Here is a 15,901-nt window from a genome sequence, read left to right on the forward strand (position 1 = left end):
ACGGAACTGGCAACTGGATCGATGCCTAGTCCTACCATCCATATAACACGGGTGGGATATCCAGACGGGTAGTACCATGAAACCCAGTGACGGAAAGGGCGAATGCTTACCTGACGCGGCTGTATGCTATTGATCGAATCAATTGATAACCCGTTTCCCGAGTATTTATTATTTATATTTCTAAATGATGCTGTCTGTTGTGATGAGGACAAAACATGGATGTCAGACCTCCCTCCATATGCAGACGCCCACATCCAATGTGCTTGTCGCATGACAAAACACAACCAATACTTTACGTATACCACTTTAACTTAATCAACAAATATTCATTGTATCGATCAGTTCTATTCAAGAGAAGCATTCATGTCTATCTGTATATTATCAAAGGGAAGGTCTTCTAAGGTAAAGGTGTTTTGGGGCAAGCAAAACATACGCATTCTCTTCAGCATCCTACTCATGTTAAAGCTGTTTTAACCCAAGTGAGTATGGTTTTACGCCGCTTTTAGCATTATCCCAGCAATTTGTCGGCGGGGGCACCAGAAATTGGCATCACCTATTGTACCAATGTAGGGAATCCAACCCGGGTCTACGGCGTGAAGAGCGAACGCGAAACCCATCACACTCATGGAGAGGTGTATGCATTGATCCATTAAGTGTGGTATCTCACAACTCTACTTGATCATGGAATGTAAAGGATTCAGTTTGAAATAAAACGCATCATTTAGCCCCAGCTACGATGGTTATGACGTTCAATCTGCCTATACATCTCATACATTGCTATAACCTACATATCAAGTATCATTTAGTCATTCCATTATTGCAGGGTGTTTATCTTCAAACCGACAATTTCCACGACGGCAACAATTCTACGTATAAAATTTCCACTTATGACGTTGAGGAGCGTTAAGAAGCTTTATTCAAGAACTGGTTGTCCATCACTGTCCATACAATTAACGATAACACCGTTGAGGTTGACAAACTTAAATTTACCCTGTATTTCCGATGTATCATGACGCGATAGGAGTGAGTGAGTGAGTATGGTTTTACGCCGCTTTTAGCAATATTCCAGCAATATCACGGCGGGGGACACCAGAAATGGGCTTCACACATTGTACCCATGTCGGGAATCGAACCCGGGTCTTCGGCGTGGCGAGCGAACGCTTTAACCACTAGGCTACCCGACCGCCCCGACGCGATAGGAGGAAAGTGACGTAGTCAGTTGACTTCACTTTGGTGACACCCACGCGCACGGGCATGGTACTGACAAAATATGGTTTACTATCGGGAGAGTCTTGGATTTTAGCACAGAATCAGCGGATTCTGTCACGGATCAGGGAGACAACTTAGTTACGGGTCCTGAGACACTCGTGCCCCTGTTTGAATAGTCAGTCAGTCAGTCAGTGTGTGTGTGTGTGTGTGTGTGTGTGTGTGTGTGTGTGTGTGTGTGTGTGTGTGTGTGTGTGTGTGTGTGTGTGTGTGTGTGTGTGTGTGTGTGTGTGTGTGTGTGTGTGATTGTACTAGTTCGGACATAAGCCGATTTTATAGTGCAAGCCAAATGACATACCATGCCGCAGTTGAACATGGATACCCAACTCAGACACAGTATAGTGACTCCAAGCCGATCAGTCCTTGTTTTAGCCCCTTAATGCCGAGCGCCAGGCAGGGTAACAACAAGTACCATCTTTAAACATCTTTTGGTGTGACCCGGCTAGGGATCGAACCGCGGACCTTCCGCTTTCCGGGCAGACGCTCTACCACTAGACATCTTCCCGAGGCAATAGAGTTGACTGACTTTAAAAGTCCAGTTTCCACCCTTGCCGAACTAGGCTGGTATTATGGAGTTACATTTTGGCTGGACTAACGAGTCTATGCATAGTCCAATCAAAATCGCGCAACGAAATCGAAATCCGGTCCGTAAACTGTCCTGCAGATTTCGGTCGATTGCAGGATTTACAAAGCATGTTCACCGCCAACTCGTTGTTAACAGATATTTTCCAAACCTTTTCATTTTTAATCAAGGTGCTCGCGTGATTTTATGCGCTTCGCGATGTAAGATCCATTTTATCACAATGTAGATCTTTATTATCGATCACATCGTCTTGACTGGGCGTCGCCATTTTGTTTGAAACAAATTAATGCAAGTGATGGTAATCTGATTGGTCCATAGGAGAGGCTTAGAAGGTACATAAGTCATAATAAACACTGGTGGCGCTATGATCGGGCCCATGAATTCCAGCCTAGTTCGGCAAGGGTGGAAACTGGACTTTTATAGTCAGTTAACTCTCTTGCCTCGGGAAGATGAGCACTAGACCACGGAGGCGGTCTTGAAAGATATGTATCTGAATGGACATGTTCATATGATCCCCAATAAAATATTGTTTTTAATCAGCTTCTCAATAAAACTCCACTTTATTTGGCAAGACATGGCTCTCGTAAGTTTGTTAGATATCCTTTGTTCGAGGTAGATACGTTATTTTATAGTCGGTCACCCTTGTCAGCGACAGTTGAGGTATCACTGATCCGTTGTCATGTTGATTGTTACATTATTCATGGGTGCATGACAATTGAAGTTATTATCCCAATGCCACATGACACCATAAATGGACGCCAGCATTGTTGAGGTTGACGCCGGTTAAAACAGTATTTCAGTCATATCTGGGCGTGTAAGCTTGATGTTGAATTGTTTGGGGGTTTTTCGTTGCTTTACGCCGCACTCAGCAATATTCCAGCTATGTGACGGCGGTCTGTAAATAATCTGGACCAGACAACCCATTGATATCATGAGCATCGATGCTCGCAATTGGGATACAATGACATACATCAACCAAGTCAGCGAGCCTGTCCACCCGATCACGTTAGTCGCCTCTTACGACAAGCATAGTCGCCTTTAACGGCAAGCATTGGTTGCTGAAGACGTATTCTACCCTGGGTCGCTTGATGTTGGAGGAAAGCTTAACATGACTCAGGTCGTAGACGATAACCACGTTGTGGCGTTGGGGTTGGAGTCCACTCTAAAGTCTACCCCTAAAATACACAAACGCGATATGATTTTACTTTAACAACCAAACCAACATGTTACGATGGTAGGCAATGGTTTTACATTTTATATTGGGTTGATCACGCCTAGAACACCCCAGAACACAACAACCCCCACGCCACTAGATCTGCCACTGGCCTCCCTAACAAAATCAGGGGCGTGTGGGTAAAGCGTTCGCTCGTCACGCTGAAGACCCGGGTTCGATTCCCCACATGGACACAAAGTGTGAAGCCCATTTCTGGTGTCCCCCGCCATGATATTGCTGGAATATTGCTAAAAGCGGCGTAAAACCATACTAACTCGCTCACCTAACAAAAACAAGCAAAAAGGGTCCAAATTCCAATGCGACAATGTCCCTTCCAGGCTTCCATACACAGGCGCTGTTCTGGTGTTCACAGACATGTACAATCAGTGAGTCTCTGGAATGTGACCCGGCCACGTCATACCAAACGACGTTAAAAGATGGAACTTGTTGTTACCCTGTCTGGCGCTCGGCATTAAGGGGCTAAAACAAGGACTGGTCGGCTCGGAGTCAGTATACTGTGTCTGAGTGGGGTTCAACTGCGGCATGGTATTTCAGTGAGCTAGCACTATAAATCGGCATCAGTCCGGACTAGTACAAGCAGCCACACAAACACACACACGTACATGTACATCGCTATATAAGTGCAATAATCTTGGACGCGACGTTGAACCCCATTTCACCTCACCTCACCTCACCTGGGATGTGAACCCACAAATCATCGAAACTAAGGGAGGTAACTATGTACACAGTGCCGGCCTCAGATCACGAGGCTGACCCACTGAAAAATGAGTACAATGTTTGTTGTATATGGTACGTACATTGAAACTAGGTTCGTGGCTTCTCGGTGCCAATACGTGTTGTATAATTGATGAAGTCGTCGTCAAAACGTTGAGTTTCTCTAATGACTAATTCAACGCGGGCAATTACACTCAAACCCATTTCAGTGGGTAGTTCCCGTAGGTACATTACAGATAATTGAAATACACAATCCTGCCATTACAGGCAACACTATATCAAGTAGAATATTGTGAATATTTTCAAGTATAAGTACGTTTTTAATGTGTTTCAACATATTCAAGCCTACATGTCCATCCGTATCAGGTATGTTAACCCTCAGTGCTTAGATCTGCCGTTCAGGATAATTTCATGCTTTTGTTATCTGATTCATGATGATTTTTTATTTGGTTTTGGTTTGAATGCTACAAAATATTTAATGCCGATTGTCTTGAGGTCTTACAAATGTTTTCTTTCAATGTAATTCCTGGATCACAGATTGAATTGGCTGATATTCACTGCAAGTGGGGTTATATTGGGATTTCCAAACCCAAAAAAATCTGTTTTTCGTTCCACATGGATGAGTAATTTGTATAAAGCATGCAGATAATCTAAAATCCCGATTATATGCAGACTAGCAACTGTGCAAAGTCTAGTCAGTTAAGGTTTAGTTTATTTTGTTGTTTAACGCCGCAGTCAGCAATATTCCAGCTATAAGACGGGGCCTGTAAATAATCGATTCTAGACCAGTCAATCCAATGATTGATGTCATGAGTATCGATCCACGCAATTGAGATACGGTGACATGCATCAACCAAGTCAGCGAGCTTAAGCACCCGAACCCGTTAGTCGCCTCTTACGACAAGCATAGTCGCCTCTTACGGCCAGCATGGGCTGCTGAAGGCCTATTCTATCCTGGATCTTCACGGAGTCTATCATTAAGGTAAATGAGGTGAAATTAAATGGGGCTTAACGTCGCGTTCAAGATTGTTGCACTTATATAGTTGATTGTACTAGTCTGGTCTATCCGATTTATAGTGCAAGCCCAATGAGATACTAGCCGCGGTTTAACACGAAAACCCCAAATCAGACACTGTATACTGACTCCAAGCCGACCAGTCCTTGTTTTGGCCCACTAATGCCGAGTGCCAGGCAGGGTAACAACAAGCACCATCTTTCAACGTCTTTTGGTATCACGCGGCCGGGGATCGAACCCCGGACCTTCCACTCTCCGGGCGCTCTACCACTAGACCACGGAGGCGGTCTTAACGAACTAGAAGCCTATGTTCATGTTTGAATTCCGAGAAAGCTGCCGACATTATTTCTCTAAAACATGGTTAAACGCTGACATAGAGAACACTAGCCTCGAAATTGATGGTTTCGGAACGCCTTTCAGAAATGATAGAGACGTCAACCTTACAGGAAAATCTATCGGAAATGTTGTGTGTTTATATGTAAACTAGAAGTGGTGTAAGCACGTTATAACGAGGGACATGCGCCGAAGATGTGGAGTTCCGGTTTGTTTCATTACGGCCCTTCTGTCTTCAAGAAAATTCGGACAGATATTTGTCAGTGTTGTGTATGCGCCTAACAATAACAGGGCTTCTGGCGTCATTCATAAACATGTGGATAAAGTTGATGACATTTCTGCTAATGCACCAATATTTATGCTTGGGGATTTTAATGACTGCAGACTCAAGAAAACATTGCCTAACTACATTTAATATCTTACATGCCCGACACGGAAAGATAGGACGATTGACCTGTGTCACGGCAACGTCAAGGACGCTTTCAAATCTTACGCCAAAGCTTCTTTGGAGCATCTGATCACAAGTCAGTCTTTTTAACCCCTTCCTACAACAAAAGTTGAAAGCCGACAAACAAACATTTAAATCGGTGAAAACGTAAACACCACATTCTCTTGATCAATCGAAAGGATGCTTTGATTGTACATCTAGGGGTGTGTTCGAGAATTCTAGTCCGGAGCTGGTTGATGTTTTGTGTTGACTTATTGTGCCTTCAAACACTATCAAGATCTTTCCGAACAATAAGCCTTGGATAACAAAAGAACTTACGTCAGTACCAAATGAAAAGAAAAGAGAAAATTTGAAGGTTAAATCTGTTCTGAAAGAAATATCGGAAAAATGTAAACTTCAATACAAGTCAAAAATAGAAAGTAAGACAGTTTGCTGATTGTAATCTTCGTCTGGCTTGGAAGGGCGTTAAGACAATACTTGGAACAGAGGAGAAATGAGCAGAAATAAGTGTTGCAGATAACTAGAACTTTGCCAAAGAGTTGAATATGTTCTACGCTCGTTGAGACACTACAGACTTCAGTAAAGGAAAAGACTTGTTCAGAAATGCTTTATCGGATTGCGAAACGCTAGAAGTAACTACCTGTGATGAGCTACAGTCATTTTCTAAAATAAATGTCCGCAAAGCTACAGGTACTGATAATCTTTGCGGTATAGTGTTGAAAGATGTCGTGATCAACTCTGTCATATTTTCAACAACAAAAATTCTATCGATATGATATTTCTTTACTTTGGGGGACACCCAATGTTATTCCTGTTCCAAAAATTCCAAATCCTTTTGTTAATAATGATTACCGACCCGTTGCTTTGGCATCCATACCTATGAAATGCCTCGAACGTATTTTTAACAATGTACTTATTAGACAGACAGAATATTTACTTGACCCACGTCAGTTTGCCTACAGGGCCGGGAGAGGAGTAGAGGATGCCACTCTTACACTGTTAAACAATGTCTACAAATATCTTGAAACTTCCAATTCATTTGTACGAATCTTGTTTGTTGACGTCTCCTCTGCTTTTAATACCATACAGCCTCATCTGCTTATGCAAAAATCATCTAACATGTCTGTTAATTCAACAATCATTAAATGGATAGAATCTTTTCTTGTAAACAGACCACAGTTTGTGACTGGAAATGGTAATAAATCATTTGTGACCTTTAGATCTACGGGTGTCCCCGCAGGGTTGTGTGCTCTCTCCTGTTTTATTTTTTTTATACACACATGACTGTATCAGTAATTTTAACAATTGTTGAACCGTCAAGTTCGCAGATGACGTAGGGCTGGCCGGATTCATAAAACAATCTGAAATTGATTATCGCTCCCAAATTTCAAAATTCGTCCAATAGTGCAAGATTCATTCTCTATGTTAAAAAGGCAAAGGATATTATTATTGATTTCAGAGAAGCCCGAAATTCTGCCTGTTGTTATTGATAACGAAAACATTGAATTGGTTGAACAATATAGTATCTCGGCACCATTATTGATTCAAACTTTGGAATGCTAACACGGAAAATATTTATAAAGGTCTCACTGCGTCTTAGGTATTTTAAACTGGTTTGGGAGCCTGTCTGTTCAAGATAAATGTAAAATACATAAAAAATTTAAATACAGCAACCCCATCTCAGGTACCCAAATTCAAGACATCGACGACATTTATGAGCAGCAAATTATCATTAAAGTTTAATCTTGTTGTGATATAAATACACATATTTTAAAATGCTATTCATTATCGCCACTGTGATAGCGTTCAATTTTGTACATGTTTTTACTCGTTGTTATATTAGTGTACTATTTCCTTATGTACATATTTTCTTTTTCATATTTTAGTGCTTATCAACTGTGCAATATGAATTCCCCTTGGTATAATAAAGACTTATCTTATCGTTATGTAAGGTTAAGGATGTGTTAATATTACATTCTGAATACCAAATATATGGATCTACACTGATAAGTAACTACCGATTATATCGATGAAGACATGTAGAGATTATATGTAAATATCGACACTATTCAGTACAAAAAATAAATATGCTTGAAGACTTAATACAGATAAATAAATATCCATATTATAAACGCTGATGATCTGGATTAAATATCGTGGCTATGTATAGGTCAGACCACGAGGACCCAGTGTCTAATCGTTGGAATTGTTTATTAAACCACGAGGCGCGCAACCACTTACACCATGTCCAACATTTTAGCACCTAAAAAGCTTAAAAAACATTGTTTTGTTAAAGGTGTTTTGAAAGATATTCGGGAACTCTTTGCTCATCTCAGCGAACACTGTGTGAGTCGGCCCTGCGTGATGCACGTGAAATATGTTCCCCGAGCCTTTCGCACGTGCACCTCGCACTTTGCCGATTTTGGTTATGAAATGCATGTCCCGGGGCAAGTATACAGTTCATTGTGGACCAACTCGAGCATATTTATCAATCACTTAAATATTACATGCCCATGTTGATGGGCCTATTATGAGCAAACATAGCCCTGATCAAGATAATAGTAATTTCTTTTCTATCTGTTCGTTTCGTTGAACGGAGAGCTACCAAATCACAAGTACTGTACAAATACCAGAATGCCGAGAGTAACATACATACAAATTGCATAAAACACATTTCGCAGTTCATTAACGGATAAGCAAAAAGTCCTGATGTAAATAAATATCTATATGCTAATTTCATACAATTATTCCATGTCGCCGTGGCAGAAGACGACATTCGTTAGCCCTCCGAACGGACTTCGCGGGTTCGAATCCCGCTGGAGACGAACGATTTTCATGAAATTGTTCTATCATCAAGACAAATGATAGGGGGAAAAAGGTCCGTCATCGCCAACTGATGTTTAACTAACCGTTATCTGGGTACCGTTGTTGAAAACAACCTTAGCGCTTATACTGGCGTAAGTCTATGTTTAGGTATGGTAGTTACGATCACCTTAGCGCTAAGATCGCTTTGCAGAACCGCACCTGTTCAGACACAGCTGGCACGCGTAACCTTTGCACAGATTGACGTGAATTAGACAAAGGCTTTAATGGGGGTGCGTGGCGATTAAACGGTGGTCGACGCGTATGCTGTGTGTCTGGTCAGTGGACCGAAGATATAGAAAGGGAAATAATAATCAATGGCAGCTGTAGGTATACTGCAAGGCTCTTTCAATCCATAATGCTTATGGACACAATAAAGGTATATGGCTAATGTTGAAATCAGAGCTTAAGTACGAGATTACCACGCATTCTAGTTTTATGTTCCGATCAATCACAGCGCTAGGAGCATTACCATTTGTAACAAACACCCTGATAGTATGTGGGATGTAAACAACATATATCTGCTTCTATAATGGGTAAATCTTTAATTGATAGAGAATAAGACAATTTTATTTCCGAGATGAATCTGGACGGCTGTATATGTTTATATTGCCGTGGCTGACTTGTCATGCAAATTGTGTGAACGACAGGAGTACCAGTTGAGCATGATTACCCTTTTCGCGAACAATTCGTGTCATCACTGATTTGTATAGATCCATTCATAGAATTTTCACTGCTATTTTGCATTTAACGTCCAACTGAATCTGTATCGGTGGATAATCGAGGCTGGTTATTCGCTGGCCTTGACGTTTTATATTTACCCTTGATACCTTTATAAACAGTAAGCGGATAAGATCAGGGGAACACTCACACTATATCTGTGTTCCTATGGTCTCTGTTCCGTTGCTATCCTGTTTGGAAGGACTATTTATCATGATCTCCATTTGAAGGGGAAACATCCGATTTTTAAATTAATTTTCACGGATGGGTATTTTGTCCTCATCTTCTCGAACAATTTGAAAAAAAATCTTTTTTTGTTTTGTGTTTTTGTAGACGTAATAACTTTTCAGTGATACTTTAATACAATGGGTTCTATGCATATTCTCAATGTTTATAGCACTTTTCTTAAATGTGTTTTTCCATTGTGAACTCTACACGTGTTCAGCCAAGATTACCATGGTAACCCTGGTCCAACATCTTGCGGTTAGTCTCCTTGTTTTCCAATGGGACCAAACATCAAGAGCAATATGCTAATTCGGCAGCAAGAAACAAAAACTGGCACATACTTTTACAAGAAACGATATAAGAACAGTAGAAAGGTAGGAACTTCATCAAATTGTATGTACATCACTGTCTCTTGGCTTGTTGAAGCATCAAGCGCAGACATTGTTCTACTTCAAGTTCTTTTAACACGTGACACTACCATTTAATTGGCCTTGGGGTACTTTTATACATTTTAATATTTAAATGCGACTGTAGTGTTAGAGAGAGAACACACGTGTACTGTTGAGTTCCTAAGAGATCGTTTATATTTTAGTATCTGATCGTTAATCAAATTGCCATATAATCTTTCGTCAACTTCCGGTTTATATACGGCATTCCTTGTCAAACATTTGTTAGTAGCCGTTTCCTTATTGTTTAAATTATTGCTGGGATCTACACTGCCGAGCAAAAGAAAGTACACGCTTGAAAATTGGTTATGGCCCAAAAAATTACAAACGCTATCAAAACGTGTCTGGGCTGAAAATGGTCAGCGAAAGACTGCAAACTTAAAGTCCAAAACACAAGTGAACTATGATACCCGTATCAAATACATCACCATCGAATAACCATTTCTAATTTGTTTCATTTTAAGCCACCATCAAACAATGGATGTATACTCTCTGCCCGGCAGTGCTATACAAATATGCAATGCGTTATACAAGTAGGCCGCGTTGTGGCTTAGCTAAGAGCTCGTGCATACTCGCATGTGACTATTCTCAGAATGATTATAAGCAAAATGCATGAAGACTCCGGATGTAAGCAGTCACACACCCGAACTGATATCACAAACCGTTCTTTTTGAAACCACGTTATAAAAGGTCGGCGATATTCACCATATAAACAGCCATCGCAAAGAACAGACCAGTGTGTCCAAATCCTACTGCCAGAACTTACCCGTATCCTTTACGATGCCTCCAGTACCTTGTTTAACACAGGCCAGGTCAATTCCAAGACATAAACTGTGCCAAAGAGACATAAAACAAGCGTCCTTCCAGTACCTTGTTTAACACAGGCCAGGTCAATATCAAGAATTAACTCGCACCTAACGTACGTCAAAACAAGGACACATCCAGGACCTTCTTTAACACAGGCCACAATTCCAAGAGTTAACCTGTACCAAACAGAAACAAAACAAACGCACGATCGCAATAATACTCTTAATAGGCTATATCCCTTGACGGATTTAATCCTAACGTTGTTATCTCGTATTATTACTTCATAAATCCATAGGTAAGCAGAAATTAACACGCAACAACACGCCCCTAATCCACACACCACCTACCGTTTAGAAGTACCAGACGGCAAGACTCTCTGGATCCAGTAGTGACCCAATTAACAATCCAAGTTTCCCGTATCCATTTAGGTAGATCCGGGCTAATTCCTACGCCTGTGTTGACAAAAATTGTGTCAACTCCACGTCGGGAACCACACCGTGAGACCTCTACCGCGGTGACGTGTGACGATGACAGTGACAAGGCTGCACTGCAGCGAAAACCTCCGACCTGCTTAATCAATGACGGCGGCACCAACACACCTCTGTAGTGAAGCTTATAACTCCTGCCTCTCGTATTACCAGAGCGTCCTGAGACACAGGACGGTGGTCGGGGGTAGTGGGTTGTGGGGGTTTTGTTTACTTGCTTTGTTGCTGGGAATTATCGACATCTTTCAAGAGTATGAAACTGGTTGTTATTTTGAAGAATGCTTCCATAGTTCATTCAGTTCCATGAACCACCAGAGCGAGAGTCGCCATTTTATCGATTACGTTGGAACTGCGAAAGGAATCGATTTAAGCGCTGATTGTGACTATAAGACTGAAAGGGTTCCATTATTCAATAACGTTTAGTATCTTGTGATTGTTCGATGAAAGTTGGAGTTAAAAATGTGAATGAGGGAATATGGTTTGCCCCTAATTCAATAATATGGCTTTATCAATTTTATCATTTTATTTATCTTAACTCCTTACAGTGAAACGGCATCGCGTAATGTTTTTTAACATTGACTTTAGATGTATGTTATGCACAGAGAATAAACATATTCCCATGGTGCTAACGTGGCAACATGCATATGGCGACACACAAACCTGCGCATCATTAACTTACAGATATGCCTAGTCTGCCAATTATGTGACATAGGGGATGAATTTCACTATTTGTTCATGTTATTCGTTTGAAAGAGAGAGGGAACGGGGGCTTCATAATTACTCTAACAAATCTAAAATGTTAATAATGAATTTACTTTTTCATAGCCCAAGGTTATGACCATGAAAAACCTTTCTAGGTTGTTTAAAAAACTCAGGATAAAGTTCAAACCTGGAATTATATTTCATAAATCTTTGTACAAATCTGCAGAATTTAATTCCCTGATCCGACCGCTCGTAAGCGATATGTTTGACATTATGATATTGTTTTATGTATATGCATTTTTGTATAATCAATACTTGAATTGTACCTCTAATATCATTGCTAGCGAGCTGGGTGTAAATATAGTTCAGTTCAGTTCAGCATCTCAATTTGTTTTCAAATTGTGGTAAATGATAAACATGGCGGTAAGATAAATTCGTTGTAGGTTTATCCCTCGAGGAATACGGTTTGATTTACCAAATAGGCTCGGGGTAAAGTACCACACTGAGGGTACATCAAACCGTATTTCCCAATGGATCAGCCGATAGCATGTAAAGAACATTATATACAGGCATATAGCTCGGGTCAGTACCGTCCTGCCTATGCAAAGTTTAGATGCGGCGTCGCACCTACTGGACTGGTCACCGGGAGATAAACAACATATCCGTAGAAGAAGGCGTCTGTCCAGTCTGGACCAAGTGGAAGATGAAAAACATGTTATTATATACTGACCTTTTCATGAAGATTTACGGTAAGATTGATTGTTTGTTGTTTAACGCCGCACTCAATAATATTCCTGTCATATGATGGCGGTCTGTAAATAATCGAGTCTGGACCAGGCAATCCAGTGATTGGTATCATGAGCGTCGTTCCTCGCAATTGGGATACGATGACATGCATCAACCAAGTCAGCAAGCCTGACCACACGATCCCGTTAGTCGCCTCTTACGGCAAGCATTGGTTGCTGAAGACCTATTTTACCCTGGATCTTCACGGGTCTTACGATATGAACTTTTACAAGACGCCCAGTCTAATTGTACCGATTTTAATCTGCTGCCAGATCAAGAAAACTGTTCGGTGCTTTTTAAAGATTAGCGTTCGTCGTTACTGTGTGCCAAGACCTGTGTTAAAATCTTAAGACAACGCAGATGGACCCCATGCCAATAACCTGTTTTGGGCTGTATATTTACTATTGTAATTTATGTTTTACAGATTTAATGTTATTTTATTATCCATATTCTTGTTCAGTCCACTTTATGCCAATTATTTTGTATTGTGCACACGAAATTATCTGTGTATGTTTTTTAATGGACACAGTTTCTCATAATTCCTGTTTGGAATGGCATGTGTTTTTTTTTTATGTCAGTATATGATATACTCGAATATGGTTTTCTTAATATCTTGTAACACATGGTGAGATTCTAATAAATTGTCTGTGTGTCTGTGTGTCTGTCTGCAATATCGCGTCTGATTTACACCATTGACAGCAATTCTATTAACTGATGCAGCGCGTCTGGTTTACACCATCGACAGCAATACTATTAACGGATGCATCGCGTCTGATTTACACCATCGACAGCAATTCTATTAACTGATGCAGCGCGTCTGGTTTACACCATCGACAGCAATACTATTAACGGATGCATCGCGTCTTGTTTACACCATCGACAGCAATTCTATTAACGGATGCATCGCGTCTTGTTTACACCATCGACAGCAATTCTATTAACTGATGCATCGCGTCTGGTTTACACCAGCGACAGCAATTCTGTTTACTGATTCATCGCGTCTGGTTTACACATCGACAGCAATACTATTTACTGATGCATCGCGTCTGGTTTACACCATCGACAGCAATACTATTAACGGATGCATCGCGTCTTGTTTACACCATCGACAGCAATTCTATTTACGGATGCATCGCGTCTGGTTTACACCATCGACAGCAATTCTATTTACGGATGTATCGCGTCTTGTTTACACCATCGACAGCAATACTATTTACTGATGCATCGCGTCTGGTTTACACCATCGACAGCAATTCTATTTACTGATGCATCGCGTCTGGTTTACACCATCGACAGCAATTCTATTTACTGATGCATCGCTTCTGGTTTACACCATCGACAGCAATTCTATTTACTGATGCATTGCGTCTTGTTTACACCATCGACAGCAATTCTATTTACTGATGCATCGCGTCTGGTTTACACCATCGACAGCAATTCTATTTACTGATGCATCGCGTCTTGTTTACACCATCGACAGCAATTCTATTTACTGATGCATCGCGTCTTGTTTACACCATCGACAGCAATTCTATTTACTGATGCATCGCGTCTTGTTTACACCATCGACAGCAATTCTATTTACTGATGCATCGCGTCTGGTTTACACCATCGACATCAATTCTATTCAATGATGCATCGCGTCTGGTTTCTGGTTTCTCCCAAATCTTTCTTACATGTTCACAATCATATAACATATGGATTCTAGTCCGAGGTTGATTTGTACAGAAAGTACACATAGGAGAATCAACATATCCAATTTTATATAATTATTTGTTAATTGTAAGAATGTAGTGAATAATCAAAAACTGAAATCATCTTATAGCCTCACTTTGAGTGCATCTTTTTGCCATCATTATATGTTCTTGCCAAATCTTTTCACAAAATCTCTTATTTAGCATAGTTTCCCATTTTTCAATGCCATGAAATTAAACAAACTCCTGCGCTCATAAAGGCTTGTAAAATTCTTTGCTACCTATATTTTGGTTTAGCAGATGTGATATATTGAGTGGCATGGTTGGTCGAGGAGATATAGAATTGAAAACATTGTATTCCTTTACCTTACAAAATTGTTTGACTGCATTTACAACTCCATAATATTATATACACTTTGTTTGGACTCCATACATATGCACAAAAGCATTAATTACATAAAAGTTACCTTTGTCATCCACTAAATCCCCAATGAAGGTGACACCTCTACTTGACCAATGTTTATAAAAAAAAGTTTGGCCATTTCCTATTTGTATTCTATTATATTGATTGGTTCTATTCTATTCAATATTCTATTCATATAGATTGTCTCATAATATCTTGACCAGTTTCCAGTTTCTTTCAAGCTTCCAAAACAGCCTTCCAAAATAAATACATGGTATTTGGAGTAATAAATACATCAACAAGGGACGCATCTGCCAACCATAATCTCTCTCTATGTGGAATACAGCAAGCAACTAACTCCATTGTGAGTGATAACAATATAATCTTCTGATCCATGAAAGTTTTTGTGCTGCAATCACATCCTTTATAATTGGCATGTTAATTCCGCCATGTTTTGGGGGTTGAGACATTATTTGTCTTTTCACTTTATCCGGTTTTCCCTTCCATAAACATTTACAACATCTTTTCTGAAAAGTATCAATCACATCTTTTGGAAGGTTGAGTATTTCTCCCAATTTTTTCAAACTCTATTTTATAATCATCCTCTACAATGTTAATTTAATCAACATCAAAGTGTATTCCTAATAGCTTAAACTTTGTATTAGTCCAATCTGGATGCCAATCCTTACATAGTTTATATCGTGATTTTGAACCATTTTTGAACCAATCCAAATTAGTTTAGTTTTCTCCGCATTAACCTTAAGACCAGAAGATCTAGCAAAAAACTGCAATGTGTGCAATACAGCATAAAGGCCTTGTCTGTTCAAACCAAACTTAAAGATGTGTCATCTGCAAATTGTGACAGTAAGTGTTCAGTTTTTCCTATCTTAATTCCTTTTATTTTTGAATTATTTCTTATCATATTTGCCAACATTTCCGCAAAAAATATAAAAGTTTATGGCGACACTGGGTCACCTTGACGACAGCCTCTCAATATCTTAAAAAGCGACTCGCAAATCCATTAACTTGATTCCATGACATTAAAAAATGTTGACATCCATTTTTTAATACTTGGTCCAAATTCAAAGAATTAATGCATTAATGATGAAAATTCTATTTACCTATCAAAAGCTTTCTCGAAATCTAAAAAAACTCTTATAAATTTATTAATTCGCAAT

General features: G+C 40.0%; 1 protein-coding gene across 2 annotated transcripts in view; it reads right to left on the minus strand.

Annotated features, from left to right (window-relative positions):
• The window catches only part of LOC124141176 (sodium/calcium exchanger 3-like), a 52,785-nt gene extending 41,448 nt beyond the window's left edge, over positions 1–11,337 (minus strand). For both annotated transcript variants that reach the window (XM_046509109.2, XM_048392222.1), the window contains exon 1: positions 11,001–11,337. The gene's annotated coding sequence lies outside the window, so the exon portion shown is untranslated. The remainder of the gene's footprint in view (positions 1–11,000) is intronic.
• Positions 11,338–15,901: the final 4,564 nt, after the last annotated feature.

Source organism: Haliotis rufescens, unplaced genomic scaffold (assembly GCF_023055435.1).
Source record: "Haliotis rufescens isolate VD_foot unplaced genomic scaffold, xgHalRufe1.0.p SCAF_11, whole genome shotgun sequence".
NCBI classification, from domain to species: Eukaryota; Metazoa; Mollusca; class Gastropoda; order Lepetellida; family Haliotidae; genus Haliotis; species Haliotis rufescens.